The sequence below is a fragment of the Dromiciops gliroides genome, chromosome 6 (assembly GCF_019393635.1).
Source record: "Dromiciops gliroides isolate mDroGli1 chromosome 6, mDroGli1.pri, whole genome shotgun sequence".
NCBI classification, from domain to species: Eukaryota; Metazoa; Chordata; class Mammalia; order Microbiotheria; family Microbiotheriidae; genus Dromiciops; species Dromiciops gliroides.
In genome coordinates, this window is record NC_057866.1 from 136997920 (window position 1) to 137014063 (window position 16144).

The 16144-nt window shown below is 35.9% G+C and overlaps 1 pseudogene; it reads right to left on the reverse strand.

The window, feature by feature from the left end:
* Positions 1 to 8966: 8966 nt before the first annotated feature.
* Positions 8967 to 13216, reverse strand: LOC122732091 (annotated as a pseudogene).
* Positions 13217 to 16144: the final 2928 nt, after the last annotated feature.

Here is a 16144-nt window from a genome sequence, read left to right on the forward strand (position 1 = left end):
CATGATGCAAACTTTTATATCTAGGCCACAGAGCCTTTTGGATTTATCTTGATGTAAGATTTGAGACACTGCTCTAAATCCAATTTTTTTAACACTGTTCTCCATTTTTTTCAGAATTTTTTAAATCAAATAATGAATGCTTATCCTAGTAGCTAGAGTCTTTTTATTTATTCAACAATAGTTTGCCAAGTTCATTTGCTTCTATATGTAGTCTACTTAATCTGTTTCACTTATCAGTCTAATTTTTTTAGACCAGTATAAAAGTGTTGTAGGAATTATTGCTTTCTAGTATAGTTTGAGGTCTGGTATTTTCTTCAATCCAAATACAACTCTTTGGAAATTTACAATTTCCCAGTGGTGAAGATTGTGAAAAGAAACATAATTCTTAATATTTTTACAGGCAATTAAAGCAATGATTCACAATAATCAAGTTGTTAAAAATCCAAATTATTTTCCCCTCCTCAGTTTTAACTTCCTTCTGTCAATATCACGCTTTTCTAGTTCATCAATGTCCTTCTTAAAATATAGCACCTACATCTGAATATGCAAAATGTGATCTGACCAGAGCAGAGCAGAACAGAATTCTTACCTACTTAGTAAGTTGATCAATCAGTTAATAGCCTACTATGTGATAGAGATTATTCTAATCATGAGAGATAGAAAGGCAAAATTGGAATAATTCCACCCCTCAGGAAACTTACAATTTAATGATAGTGACATTTATTTATAAATGTATTATATAGGTTGGACCCAAAGCCATTAAAGTGTTTTAATATTTAATAACTGCTTTATTTTTATTATATATATATATGTGTGTGCATATGAAGTGAATTTACATTACAAGTGAAAAAATCAAATCTTGTAAATGGTGAAAAATAATTTTCAAAAATTATTAAAACATCAGACCCTTTTGTGATTTTTGGCCTACCCTGTATATGTGAAATGCTTACATTGTAATTTGGAGATGGAGTATACTGATACCTAGGGGGATCAAGAAAGCTTTCTTATAGAAGGTGGCTCTTAGGCTGAGTCTTAAAGGAAGACAGGGATTCTAAGAGATGGAGGTGATGAGGGAATACATTCCAGTCAAAAGTCACAACCTGTGAAGTAGGAAGTTATAAGAATTGAAGTGTCATGTAATTGTAGCAAGTATCACTGAATACAAAGTATATAGAAGGAACAGTATATAAAAGGAGATGAAAGAAGGAATGAAGCTGAGTTGTGAGGTACCTTAAATGCCAGAGTAGTTTGTATTTAGTTCTTGTTTTTTTGGGGGGAGGAATAAGTGCCCAGGGTCACATAGCTAGTACATGTCAAGTGTCTGAGGCTAGATTTGAACTCAGGTCCTCCTGAAAACAGGGCCAGTGATTTATCCACTGTGCCACCTAGCTACTTCATGTATTTAGTTCTAAAGATAATAGGGAGCCAATTAAGTTTATTGAGAAGGGAGGTCAAATGATCTCACTCACACATTAAGGGAATCACTTTTCTAGCTGTGTAAAGGATGGGTTAGAGTAGAAGGCGACCAAATAGGAAGTTATTGTAACTGTCTAGATGAGAAATGAACATGGTCTGAACTATGGTGGTAGCTGTATACTACTTTTTACAGATTTAATATCAACCAAATCTAAAATGTTTGTACATCTAAAAAGAGCATCTGTAAGAGATGTTGTAGAGAAACAAATTAGGTAAGATTTTATATGTGGTATATGAGCAGTCAAGAATGCCATTTATTATGATCTTCTCAATGCTGCCTAATACTGCATTGAATTTCTATACTTGCCTTATCAGAAAGCTATGACCTATTATTAATGAATCTAAGATGGCTGTTTGTTTTCTCTACTCAATTTTAAAAATTATCACTAACCACCCCTTTATGAACATATTCTAGAGATTTGCTAAGACTCCAGGTTAAGCTCACTGGTCTTTAGTTAAGAGACAGCATTTTCTTCTCTTTTGTGAAAACTAGAATGTCTGGCCTTCTCCAATGTTACAGTATGCTTTCATTTTCCAGAATATTTCAAAGGTTAATGACTTTGCTAACCAACCATATCTTCTAGTTTCTTCAGTTCTTGAGCTCACTTCAATCAGCCATGGTCACTGGAACTCATGAGAGGTAGGCAGCTATATTATCCTTTATTGTATTGCTAATTGTCTTGGTTATCAAATCCCTGTTAGCCATTTTGGCTCTATCCTTTCTAGTCCAAAAACCAAACCAAAATCTCCTTCAATGTTTACCAGCATTTTATTTACATGAGCAGTCATTCTATGCCTGCATTTTGACATCTTCTTTTCCTGGAGATAGCTTAAAAATAAACAAGAATTTTGTTGTTTTGTATTATTTTGTTTTGTTCCTTGGCTTTCATTAATTTCAGATCATTTTTAGCTTTAACACTTTTGAATTTTCTTTCGTATGTTGTATGGTCCTGAGACAAATCACTTCACTTTCCTGAGTCTCAGTTTTCATAACTGCAAAATAGAGAAAACAATACCTGTACAGTCTAACTCATAGAGTTGTATAGAAAACATACTGTAAACATTAAAAAGAATATAAATGTGATAATATAGTTAAATGAACTCTGATTTTCTACTCTACTTTATTGGTTATTCTGGAAATCATTTGTTCATGACTTTCCTGCTGTATGTACGTGCTGGTTTGAGGGTAAAGGAAAAAAAAAAATCCAAACAATGAAATAAGTGAATCGTTTATGTGCTCTGTGGACAGTGACATATATTGAAAGTTATCTCATCAGATGCAGCATGTCACTTGTCTTTAGTGTGTCCTGTTTAAAAAAAAAAACACAAACAAATAGACATGAAGTTTGTCATTGAGTTTGTTCACTGAGATATATGACATATTTTCTGAGATTCTGTCACCCCTCACACATTTAGCAATGTTCCTTTATGTTTGGACATATTTTTCTCATCCAGAATGTTCTGCAATAGTAGCAAAGTAATAAGTGGAATAATTTTACTTTCGTGGCAATAATTTATGCTGAGTTTCTTCTGAAACAAAGACAAAATATGCTGCCATTCATGCTAACAAACAGGCAGGGTGTAGTGTTCTCATCGAAGCATAGACAGAAGGCCCTCAAGGGACTGTCACATTTGAGAGGTCCCTGAGTGCTTTTACACTTTGCTTCTCAATTGTAGAGATAACTGGAAGACATGTGTATAAAGTCACTAGCAGCCAGTCACGTCTTTATTGACTATTCATTGGAGAAATATCATGTAACTGGGTTTATGCTAATGTGTGCACTAATAACCTCTAACCATTAAATATTCGCTAATGCATTTGTTTCAGTAGAGAAATGAGCTAACTCATATGCAATCTTATTTCTTTTTACATTTATTTTTGTAAATTGCAACTTGCTACAGTGGAAGAGAGTCAAACCTGGTTTTGAACCCTACCCTTGATACTTTCTTGAACATTGATAAATTAAACTCTCTAAACCTCAGTTTCCTTTTCTGTAGAGTGAGAGCTAGAATACCAATATCATTATTCTCTCTCTCTCTTTTTTGGTCAAGGCAATGAGGGTTAAGTGACTTGCCCAGGGTCACACAGCTAGTAAGTATCAAGTGTCTGAGGTTGGGTTTAAACTCAGGTCCTCCTGAATTCAGGACCAGTGTTTTATCTACTTTGCCACCTAGCTGCTCTAAATATCATTATTCTTAAAACAAACTCACCAGGTTTTATAAGGATCAAATGTGATAATAAATGTAACATGCTTTGTAAAACTGTCACCAAATATTTCATTTTTATTACAGTCATGTTATGTCAGCCATATTTGTATATCTAATACACCGTGACTACAAAAAAGCCATTAACAATGGCTACCATTTATATAATTTTTTGTTAAAATTTGCAGTGTTTTGACTAAGTTATCTTATTTGATGTTCACAACAAAAACTGTGAGCTAAGTGCTATTATCACCATTTTACATCTGAGGAAACTGAAGCTAAGAAGGGCAGGTGATTTCCTCAAGGTCAAACAGCTAGTAAGTATGTAAGGCAGGATTTAAACTTAGTCTTTCTGAATCCAAGCACAGCTCTCTATCCACTGTGTCACTTAGTTATTGTGGCATGCTATCTGGAAGCTGTGCCAGGAAAACAAAAGAGCTAAGTTCAGATCATTACATGTAAAAAGCTTATTCATATTCGCCCACATAAATTATTTTCCTTTTGTGTCTTTTTATGCTATTTATTAGCAAAATTTAAGAATAAAATTAAATCTAAGAGACTAAAAACTTTGACAATTTAAATAAGATAAGGATACATAGAACATGCCTCATTTTTTTTTTTGCACCATGTTTATATTGGATAAAAAAAAAAACCGTCATAGCTTATTAGAGCTGGAATAGAACTTAGGGCTCATCTAGTCCACCATTTTCTTTTGACAGATAAGGAAATGAGGAATTAAAAATTTGCCCAAGGCCTATAGTTAATAAATGGCAGAACCAATACCAGAATCCAAATTACCTCACTTTAAGACCAGTATACTCTCCCTTATTTCACTTTAGATTTTTTTCCCTCTGGTAAAGGTCTATACTTATTCCTGGCCTACAGCATACATGTCTGAAAAGTATGCTGGGAGCTCTTTTTGTTATGCAGCTCTCATTTAGAAACACTGGCAACTTATTTTAAAATAGTCTATCTGTTCCTTTCTAGTTAAAATGTGCGAGACACAGAAATAGGAACATTGTGTGATGGAACAGATGCTGTAGCAATGGTGAGTTTACATGAGGTTGCTGATAACAGATGCCACCTTGGAGAATTAGCCAATAAAAATATGGGCATTATTATTTACAACTTGCCCAAAATGAACTGGGCTGTTGGCAAACCTGCAAGCATAACCTCACTGTCACATACTGTAAGTGTTCTGATGTGGTAGATGGATTCAAGATTTAAAGTTATAAATAAACAGCTATAAAGGTAAATTCATTTAGAGTCAGGTAGAGAGAATCATATCAGAGTTCCTTAAACAAGTGTTTTCATTTTGAAGCAATGCCAGGAATATAAGAGAGAGAGACAGAAAGAAAGGGAGAGAGAGAGAGAGAGGGAGAGAGAGAGATCTTAAGATGCATGTAACATAGCTCTTCCTGGGTGAGTAATTTACTCTGAACATCTGCTTGTGTGTGGCTAGACTTCCCAGGAAGCATGGTGCTGGTAATGGTGCCAATATGTATCTCTGAGAGAACATCCATTTTTATCTAGATAAAGCAGTACTAGTCTTATCAGGTCAAATCATATTACAGTGAACTCTAAGCAGGGAGGGGGGGTCTTCTACTTGTTTTAGTATAGCAAAATTTTGTCACCAAATAATGCTTATAAAAAAAGATGTACTTTCCACTAGGTCATAGAAACCATTTTCATGTAGAGTTTTACTAGAGTGGGGTTTGTTCTAACGGATGATTTTGACCCATAAGTACAAAATAAACTAAGACATGATGAATAAAAGTACATGGACCACAGTTATAGCACAATATTCATATACTGTAAGGTGTACAAACGATATTGCAATATCACATGTTGCCTTCTTTATCATTCCCATTTTATAGATGTAGAAGTTGAGTTTTATTGAGATAAAATGATGCAACTGAACCACTAGTAAATGGCAGAAACAGGATTCAAACCCAGATTTAATTTGATTCAGATTCACTGGGCTTTTTTCTACTTTTTGCTGTTTCTTAAGTACTATGGTGACATAAATAATTTGACTGTGTTGTACGTTATAAATAACAAAAATTGTTGAAATCTAGAGATGAATCATGCTATTCCCCATTTCGATCATTAACAGACATGAATTTTGCCTTTGTATGCTACATATCAAATCTAGAACTCCCCATTCTGTGCTTTTTTTCAGTTTTTTAAAAATAACTTTGTTCATAAAAAACCCTAACTGAAATAATCTTGTATCAGTCACTGAAATACTCTTTTATTTCATAGCATAGAAGCGGAATTGAAAAGCAATGTGGTATAATAGAAAGGCCATAAGATTTGCAATCAAAAAACCTGGGTTTGAATGGTGCTCATTTGCATTTGCTCATTAGCTGTTTGACTTTGAGCATGTCAATTTTTCTTTCTCAGTCTCTATTCCCCTATCCCAAATCTGATCTAATAATAGCTATACTATCTACCTCACAAAATTTGTGTGAGGATTAAATGGCAATATAGATAAGGTGTTTTCTATGTGTTATACAAATGAAAGATTTAAACATGAAATGTTCAATGATAACCAAAAAGTGCTTTACATGATTGACTCTTGACATGCTTGATTTGCTCTTTGTAGCATCTCAGAAGCCCTAGTTTAGATGCATGGAGACTAAAGATTTACCACTAGTGAAAAGCTATTTTTGCTTCATGGCTTAGAGTTGCCTGTATGGTTTCCCTCACCTTAACATCTTTCTATGCTTATACAACCTAGATATTATAATGATCCATATCCACATAATAAATGGCTAGCCCTACATGTTTACCCTTTTAGACATCATGGTACAATTTTTAACCTCCGTTGTATTCCTTTCTACTCTTCACTGACTGGCCTAGGGTTTGTACTTTTAATGGAAATTCATGAAGAAGGGCATTTATTTTTGAGGTCATTTTAGTTAGGATCATTGGTACAAAATAATGGCTATCTCTTCAGAAGTGAATGCTTGAGGACATCTTTGTCATAATGTACTCTGGTGTTTGGAAATCTTAGGTTGAGGTGATGCCTCCATGGTTCATATGCAATGTTTTATAATCTATGTTTTTCCCCAAAAAATACCATGCTTTGATATTTTAGTTGTGGGTATGGTGATATTTTCTTTGGCTCAAATATGATACAAAAGAGGCAGATTGTCTTGAAGAAATAGACTATTTATACCCTACCTAGGGTTACAGCATCATCACCTGTGCTTAATATTCTGAATCTTGGAGATATATCTCAAGAGGGAAAAAAAATCTACTTTAAAAAAATTTATTCTACTCCTGTTATGTCTTCCACAATTTTATCTCACTTAAACGCCATGAAAAGTTCATAGGGATTCTATAAGGAAAACTCTTTGTAAGTCTTAAAATATTTGTTGTTCAGGTGGTTATTTCTGTTGCTGACAATAACGACAATAAGAATTCTCTCTCCATAGGTCTAGAACGGGTTGGGTTTATAATTACCTTATTGCTTGCTATTTTCGGGTCAGGAAGTGATTCTATTCATACAGACATTAGGTTGCTATATTTAGCACCTTTTTTATCAGGAAAAGTTGAGAAGGAGAAAGTGAAAAAAAAATTATTTCACTTACCTGGACCCAAAATCAAATCAGTATAATTTGAACAGTCTCAAGGTGTTTTCTGCCATACCTGGATCTTTTGTAGTTTAATCTCACCTAAATACCATGGTGAGGAAAAGGTTTGGAGAAAGTGTGTACCTTGCTCTTTGTTCAACTTTCAGTCATGTTCCTCTGTGTGCAGAGCAAACCCTTGAGGCTCAAAACACCTCCTTGTATTTCTCGTACTCCAGATTCACTTACTTCTACTAATGGATATTTTCAGAAGTTTTATGGGAGTGCTGAAAGTCAGACGTAAAGCTAAACAGGTAGTGATTCTGGGTCATTTTCAAACTCAGACATAGTTATTTGGAGCTACAAAGCATTCTTTTCAACTTTACTACTCTATTTTAAAAGGTGATATACATATGCATAATATGTGACTACAAACTAAACATATACATGTATATGCTATATATACTATACATATACGTAGTCTCTATATGTATATATATATATAAAGGAGAAATCACATGTACTTCTAAATTGAATTAGTTATGAACCAAATATGAATAAGGCCTAGATTTCTCTTGAATCAAAAGCATATGAACTAAGTTTGACAGGAAGTATATTGGGATTAGTTGAGGAGACTCAGTCAAGTACCTGTGGGGATTATATAAAAACTGCATGCTAGTTCAGAATTGAGTGTAACAGATGAGAGGAGAGAGCAATTACAGCTAAGCTCCTGAGAGACATTCATGGGAGAGAGGGAAACTGAGAAGAGCTTCTGTCTTCCTTTCCCCTCCTCCCCCTTCACACACTGACCAGAAGATTACCTTTTGATTTTTCTTCCAGCAGATTTTAGGTTAATCATCAGAAACTTAGCTGTATCCCTGTAACAGCAGATGATAGTGCCTATAGTAGGAGCTAAGACTAAACTCAACTATCGAAAGGTTATCTTTAGAATTCTACAAAGAACGTGAAAGTTACAGCATGCCTAAGATGAACTTCATGAAGACCCTTCAAAGGGTTTATATTTAACTTGTTCCATCTCCCAAAGGGCAATGATCCATAGGAGTTCATATTGGCTGTTAAGACACTTTCAATTTTCTTTTCTTTTTTTCTACTTGCTCCTTTATCAAGGATGTAAAAGTACAAGCTATTGCTTTCTATCATCTGTAGGTCCAGACTTCATATTAGCCAAGACCACCTTCTGTGAGCCCTAATATTGTCCACACAAGAGGCTGGGTAAGTGACAACTTTCCTGGACTTCCTACTTGCCTTTGCCAGTTCAAAGATTTCATCAGACAAAACCCACTTCCCTTTAGTTGCCCAGTGTCCTTTAGGACACAAGGTCCAGGTTAGCAAACACTTGCTCCTTAGATAGTTCTGAGGGATTCAACTTTTACACATGTTGCTTTATCCTTGGAGGTTAATTCTTGGGCTGCTCCCCCTCTCTCCTCAATAGATCCTTAACTTGGACACAATCTGTGTCAGTCATGTCCCCTGACAGTTCTTAGTAAAGGGCCTAACCCTCTCTCACAACCAAGAGACAAGACAGGAAACCAGATCTCTCACTTCAATTCCCCTTCCTCCCAGGTGAAGAAGCCTTACAAACTAGATATAGGGGAGTGAGAGTAGAATAAAGTGGGTGAGGGGGTGAGAGTAGAGAAACCTCCAGAACAGTAAAAATTGGCAATCACTTCATCCTTCAGTTGAAGCTCAGGCTCTGTCTGCTCCTGAGGACTTGCTTTTAAGCCTCTTAAAGGCCAAAGCTCTATCTAGAGCTTGACCACAAGGGAAGTGACCAATTAGAGACCCTTTGGGCTGCTTGCCTTTGGCTACTTGGAACCTCCCCTTTGGATGCTGCCCTCTACCTCTTCCTGGTTGCTGGTCATTAGAGATTGGCTGTCCAAGGGACTGGGTAGTTCTTCTTTATTTCAGTTGTGGGAATACATCCTCATCTGCCTCTTCACCAAATGCTTGGTGAAAATACTCTGCCTCTTACTTTTCCACTTCAGACACATGGGCTGCTCCAGACAGCTTTCCAGGGTCCTCTGCACCACTGCTTTACACACAGCATACCCTCCAGGCACCATTTCAGTTGTGCCTCCTGCTGTTTCTTCTTTCTCTTGAAGTCATGTTCAGCCTTCAGGAGGAGCTTCTGATCTCTGGCAGCCCTCAGCTCCTCCTCAGGCTTGTGCACAAGACAGTGCTCGGGAGCATTTCCATCCCTGATCCCCTCTTGGGTCTTGATGAGAGGACCACTCTCAGTAAGCCCAAGATGATCTGCTCAGCTTTCAATCTCCCAAGGCCAGCATAGCCTTCTGCATCACTTTCTGACAGTCTGACATCATCTAAGCCGCTCATGTTTGGGAACTTTTCTGGTTGAAGCTTCTTCAGGCGCCAACTGGCCACAACAGAAACAACCTTTAGGTCTTGGAAGTCAGGGTCATAGCTACACGCAAGGCAGCACTGCACACACTGCACATTCACCTTGTTCACATTGAAGGAGAGAAACATGGTCTGGAACGCAGAGGCAGGGAAATTCAAGTGAATTTCTTGGGGACCAAAGCCCCTGAGCACCAAGTCATGAGTGTGAGAACTGCTGCTCACACATCTGGCAGCAGCGCAGGGCTGGGAAGTATGGAGTAGGGTCCCCAGAAAGCCCGGTCAGCCTAACTGTCACATTCTTCTCCGTTTCGCTGAAGATGAGGAAGTGAGAGATGCCAAGGCTAGCCACAGCCATAGAATCCTTGAGTAAATTCAACTGCCCTAGGGTTCCAGAACCACCACAATGCTAGACTACCCCAGGGGAGCAGAGCCATTACGTGAACTGAGGCAATGAGGAACTGATGCATATACACCTCCTGCATGCTGACTTAGACTGGTGTCTGTGTGCCCTCTGCATAATGGATCGTCCTGTACCTCCTTGTGACACTGGGACTAGCACAAGGTCAGTGTCAGCCCTCAGATCCGCAGCATGTAGTCATGTTACCCAACTAATTAATTAACTAATAAATAAATGAAAATTGATCTATTGATATATTTATCTATAGGTAGATTGATATCTATATAGATATATACACAGATACTAGTTAGCTAACTACATGATAGATGCAACTGGATTGATTACAAGAGAAATGAACAGGCTTGTGGAACTCCTGGTGAAAGGTCCACAATGCAAACAGAATCTTGCATATTTATGAAATCACAATAAAGCTAGAAGGAGGGACAACAATCTTATCCTTAAAGGGAGGAAGAAAAGAGCAGGAGGGGTGGGGAAAGGATTAATCCCTGCCCTAAGGGGCAGAGAAAGGTGAGGAGAAAAGCAGCATTCTTTCCCTTTCCCATGCTAAAACTTGAAGATAGAATGGTCTCTTATCTACAAGGGTCCCAGCTGCACAGTTTCTTAGTCTGGTGGAACTGACTGCCCCCTGTTTTAACTCCCAAGGACAAAAGGGAATCCAGCTTGGGGTATAAACAACAAATTATGTCACGTCAGGTTGTGTGTGTATGGTAGGGGTGCTTCATCCTTAATATGTTTGGCCCTCTTGCATACTCTTGGTCCAGTGTTTTGGGAAATGTGGCAACTGGAGAAGACAAGTTCAGAGGGTCCCTTAGTGAGCAAGAGAAGTAAATTTGCTTTCAACTTTTCCAGTGATCTAATAGAGACTTGAGAAATGAAATGTTCAAAAGGTTCACATCATATTGAAGCCCACTAAAGAAATGGAATGCTGTGGAAGCCTAAATATCAACTCCCAGCAGCTTCTTATAGGAGCTAATATAGGTTTGGACAGGACACAATAGTCCGCTGCTTTCTTCTAATATTATTCTGCCTTTCTAGGATAGTCTTAAAAGTTAAAAGATTGCATGAATCACCCAGACAGAATCTACTGCTCTATTCCTGTGGAATGTAAGTTCTTGAGAGTAAAAATTGCCTTTTGTTTTTTCTTTTTATCCCTAGCCTATGTCATAGTGTTTTGTACAAAGTATGTGCTTAAAAAAACCCTTATTAGATTGATATGGATTTCCACAATGCAGGTTTCCAGTCCTGAGGTCCTCAGAAATACCGGGTGTGAGTCAGTAGCATTTCTCTACAGCTGATGGGATTTGTATTTGCTTCTATAACAACTATCATTTAACTAAATGACTCCATTTGAGATAGGATCAAATAGCTTTTTGTATGCAGAAAAAGCTAACTTGTACTCCAATGGATGAAAAAAAGATCTATGTTGATAACTTTTATTTTGAAATCTATTACATGGAGCTCTGGATAAATGCATGAGTATGGTAAAATAGGGTTACTATAATATTCTTATTATTATATTTTAAAAGAAATATATAGATGTCTTTCATGCTATTTTTGATACCTATAAAACCTCTTTTAAAAATATAACATATTGGATCACTTACTAAAAGGGTGCACTTATTACTGAAAAGTTGAAAGATATAAACTACAATTACTTTATACATAAATAGTATAAACCACAAAGCATGATATACATAATACATAGTGAAATGAAACATGAAGGCAGGGTATTCCAGTTAGAAAATAATCAATTATATTAGAAAGGTCATGAGGCTCTAAAGGTTGATGCTTCAAAATATTTGCATTGAAAGATCATACATTTGAAATGTTTATAAAATTCCATGATAGGCCAAAAAATAACATGTGGAAATAATACTTTAATTTAAAATATATTTTATTAACTTTTCTTAGGAGAAATACTCTTTTTTGCTTGTTTGCTTTTTGCTGTTTTTTTCTGGGCAATGAGGGTTAAGTGACTTGCCCAATGGTCACATATCTAGGAAGTGTCAAGTTTCCGAGGCCGGATTTGAACTCATGTCCTCCTGAATCCAGTGCCAGTGCTTTATCCACTGAGCCACCTAGCTGCCCCCAGAGAAATACTCTTAAAATAATTAATAGTGTCATCCATATGTATCCCTTTTTTAAAAATTGGGGTTTTTCATTTTCTTGTCCTCCATTTAAAAACAATATTTTATAGATTCTGTGTTCATCTTTGTCAATTCCTTTGTATGCAGTTCACTTACTAGCTCTGTGTTCTACTGCTTGACCTATCTTTGGATATCCTTCCTCTTTATGAAAATTATACTATACTTTCCAGTATTACAAGTATTCATATTGGTAGAGAATCCAAAAGGGAAAAAAGTAATTAAGTAGTTTTGGCTTTTCTTTGTAATCATAATAATCCAAACATCTTTTATATCTAGTGAAGGTAACCCTTCTTTATTTATCTTGAGTTTGCAAATCTCACTTCTTTCTATCTTTTTTCTTTCTGATATTGTTCTTATAAATTGATGCTCCTGTTCTCTATTCTTATTTAATTACATAGAGCTTTTTTTTCTTTTGCATATGTCTTCTTAAAGTTGGAAATAAGAGAGCTCATTTTTTAGCTTCACTATTAAATTTAGATACTTCTTTTCTTTTGTAATGATATTATTTGTAATTTTATAATCCTGATTGCATACTTTTAGATCTTGCGATCTCTCTTGAGCCATAATCCCTTTTAAGATTCTATGATCATTATATTGTACCTATATATACTTTGAGAATTTTGGAAACTAGTTTTCAAAATCCAGGGCACATATCTGACCATTCATAGAGTCATGGAATCTCTAGTTTGGAAGGGACTTCTATGACTATATATTTCAGACAATGCCAGGATAGCAGTCTACTCTAAAATGTGCCTGACAAGTGGACATCTGTCCTTTGGTTACAGACCCCAAATAAAAGGGAATCCACTATCTTCTGAGGTAGCTCCTTCATTCTACTTTTAGGTACTTCCAAGTGTTAGGCCATTTTCCTTTACACGGAGCCCAAATTTGCCACTGTAACTTCCAACCAATGACCCCAGTTCTGCCCTAAAAGTGATCAACAAGAGCAAATCTGCTCCATCTTCTACATAAAGGCCCTTCAGACACTTGAAGGAAGCTATCAAGTTTCCCATATTGTCATTTCCTTTTTGAGTTCTTTTTAACTCTCCACATGTGACTTGATTGAAGCTTTTTGCGATCCTGGTCAACCTCCTCTGAAAACTCTTCTGCTTATCACTACACTTCCTAAAATATTTGCATTCCATTATAGGTAGCCATTATCAATTAACTTTCCCTGAACTATTTGCCTGAAGTCATATCGGTATCAATTGCAAGCACACCCTAACAAAATCACAGAATTCATGCCCTATAAGAGATTAACTTTAGAGTATTTTTAGGGCCAAGACAGAATCAAAACTAAGATTCATTAGTATTGTAAAGGACCTTGACATTTATCAATTAGACAGAGAATACAAGTAGTTCAAAGGAAAGATGCAATGAAGCAACACAGAGATGTAACAATAATACATCTTAAATAAAATAATGTCTTTGGATTTTGTTTGTAAAATATTTTAACAAGTGTTTCAATATGACTGGCTTCATTTTATAATACCATTTATAAAAATAAGAATATTATTCTAAGAGGGCAATAGGCTCCAGCATTTTTCTAAAGGTGTCCATGAAACAAATAACAAAGTTTAGAAACCCTGACCTAGTTCAAAATCTTCATTTCATAGATGAGCAAAATGGTCCGTTAAGAAGACAATTGGTCAGGGGTAGCTAGGTGGTGCAGAGGATAAAGCACTGGCCCTGGATTCAGGAGGACCTGAGTTCAAATGAGACCTCAGACACTTGACACTTACTAGCTGTGTGACCCTGGGCAAGTCACTTAACCCTCATTGTCCTAAAAAAAAAAAAGAAGACAAATGGTCCTTTTCATTGTCAAACCTAGGTCTATCTAGCCTCTTTCCTGACACTTAAGCCAATGGTATCCCAGTCACACAAGGAATGGCACAAAAGGCAGTACTAAACAAATAACATAACATTGCATTAACCATGTAGCCCCTTAAATAATACTAACAGTTGGCATTTGCATATCTGTCATGTTATAGTTTAATCCTCAGAACTGCTCTTTGAGAAATGCAGGACAGAGGTTCTTATTCCCATTTGGCAAATGAAGAATTTGAGTTTCAGAGAAGAAAAATGATTTGCTCCAGGTAATGGAGCAAGGTAGAAATACAGCTAGTTACAAACTCAGATATTGTCTAAAGCTCAGGATTTCTGACACCTAAGATTATGTTATTTTCTCTATATTATAGCCCCTCTTTATTAATATAATAATCAGGGCAGGGAAGTATTTGAGGGCAGGTTAATACTGAAGGGAGGAAGTATTTCATTTTTCAAAAATCACTTCGCCAGAATCCAGCACAATGCCTGGCTATATCTAAATAGATAGTACTAGCATAACATAGGTCCAATTCCCACTCCTTTCATTTATTACTTGATTTCATTATTTTGACAAATGTTTGGCAATGACTTATTCAGGCTAAGATCTACTCAAAGATAGTAAAAGAAATACTACGTTTTGGCAAATGGGTGGATTCCTGCTTATTGGGTTCACTCAAACAAGTATGGGTAAATATGGGTTCTCCCTCTTGTGGGTGATCAGTGTAACATACTCCAACATCCTCATTACAATATTCATTTTCTCATTAATTATAAAATGATTTGATTCCCACCCTTTGTAACACCAGCCATTCCAAGGTCATATAAGCCTCAAGTGGGTTCCATGAGGGGTCTTTGGCATTTGAGAGTGCCCTCGAATTCTTTTATTAATACAATGCTAACATTATTATTAAATTATTAATTATCCAAAAACTACGTTTCTCAAACTTTTAAAACATCACAAATATATGGATAGTTAAATGGATGCATGGATGGATGACTGGATAATAGAAAATGCTGACCATGCAACCTATAATCCCATTATATCTATACACTTCAGTTGTAATTATCCATTCAGCTATAATTGTAATTCAATTATAATTATGTATCTCTTTCTTCTGGGACTAGTCATTCTATTCCTACCATGCATTAGTGCCTAAAAATCCTTAATTTTCAGTGGACTACTGGATAGTGCTTCTCTTTAGAATCTTTCTCCAAGAGAACTTTCTCTTTTCTATTGTATTCTGTATAACTCCAACTTTTTTTTCAATATAAAGCCAGTCATATTGAAACACTTGTTAAAATATTATATTCTATTGCTTGCTGACCTCTGGGCATGGATTTCTTTCCTGTACTTCAGAATATGTATGTATGTACACACATATATGTATGTGTATGTATATATACATATACACATATACATACACACACATATATTACTCTTTCTGTCTTTCTTCCTGTATTATTTCTGCCTTTCAATCCAAGATTCCTTCAACTACTCTAATAAATCAGGGAAAAGAGAAACACTGCTCAAGTTCTTTCACATTCACTTTTAGTTATGAAACAAACTTGAATTTTCTGCAGACCTAATTAGTAATCATATCGTGTATGAACAAGGATGATGACAGTGACAGCTAACAGTTATATAGGGCTTCGAAAATGGTAAAATGTTTTACATTTATTATCTCATTTGATATATAAAATGCATACCTTTCAAGTCATTAAAACGATTCTTTCTATAGCTCTATTTCTTGACTATCTGTTTGAAGATGGGGCTGTTAGCACTTCCTGGAAACTGACTTTAGTTTTCTATATCTATTGCAAATGTGTTGTTGCTTATTGGAAACTAGCAAACTTTCATGAGACCCCATTAAATTAAGTACATAGTTATGATCTTTGAGATACTGAAAGGAAAGCAAAGGCCATGCATATTGAGTAGCTGAAACCATAATCAGCTATAGAAAACCATGGATTAGCATTTCTGATAAATAGTGAGGATCGCTTCTCTTATATAAGAAATTTTAGAAATAATTCTTCCATCTCTTTTCTACTTGTTATTTTCTCTAGGCTATCTAAGCCCTAGTCAATGGGTTATTAAGTATTGTGCTAAGTGCTGC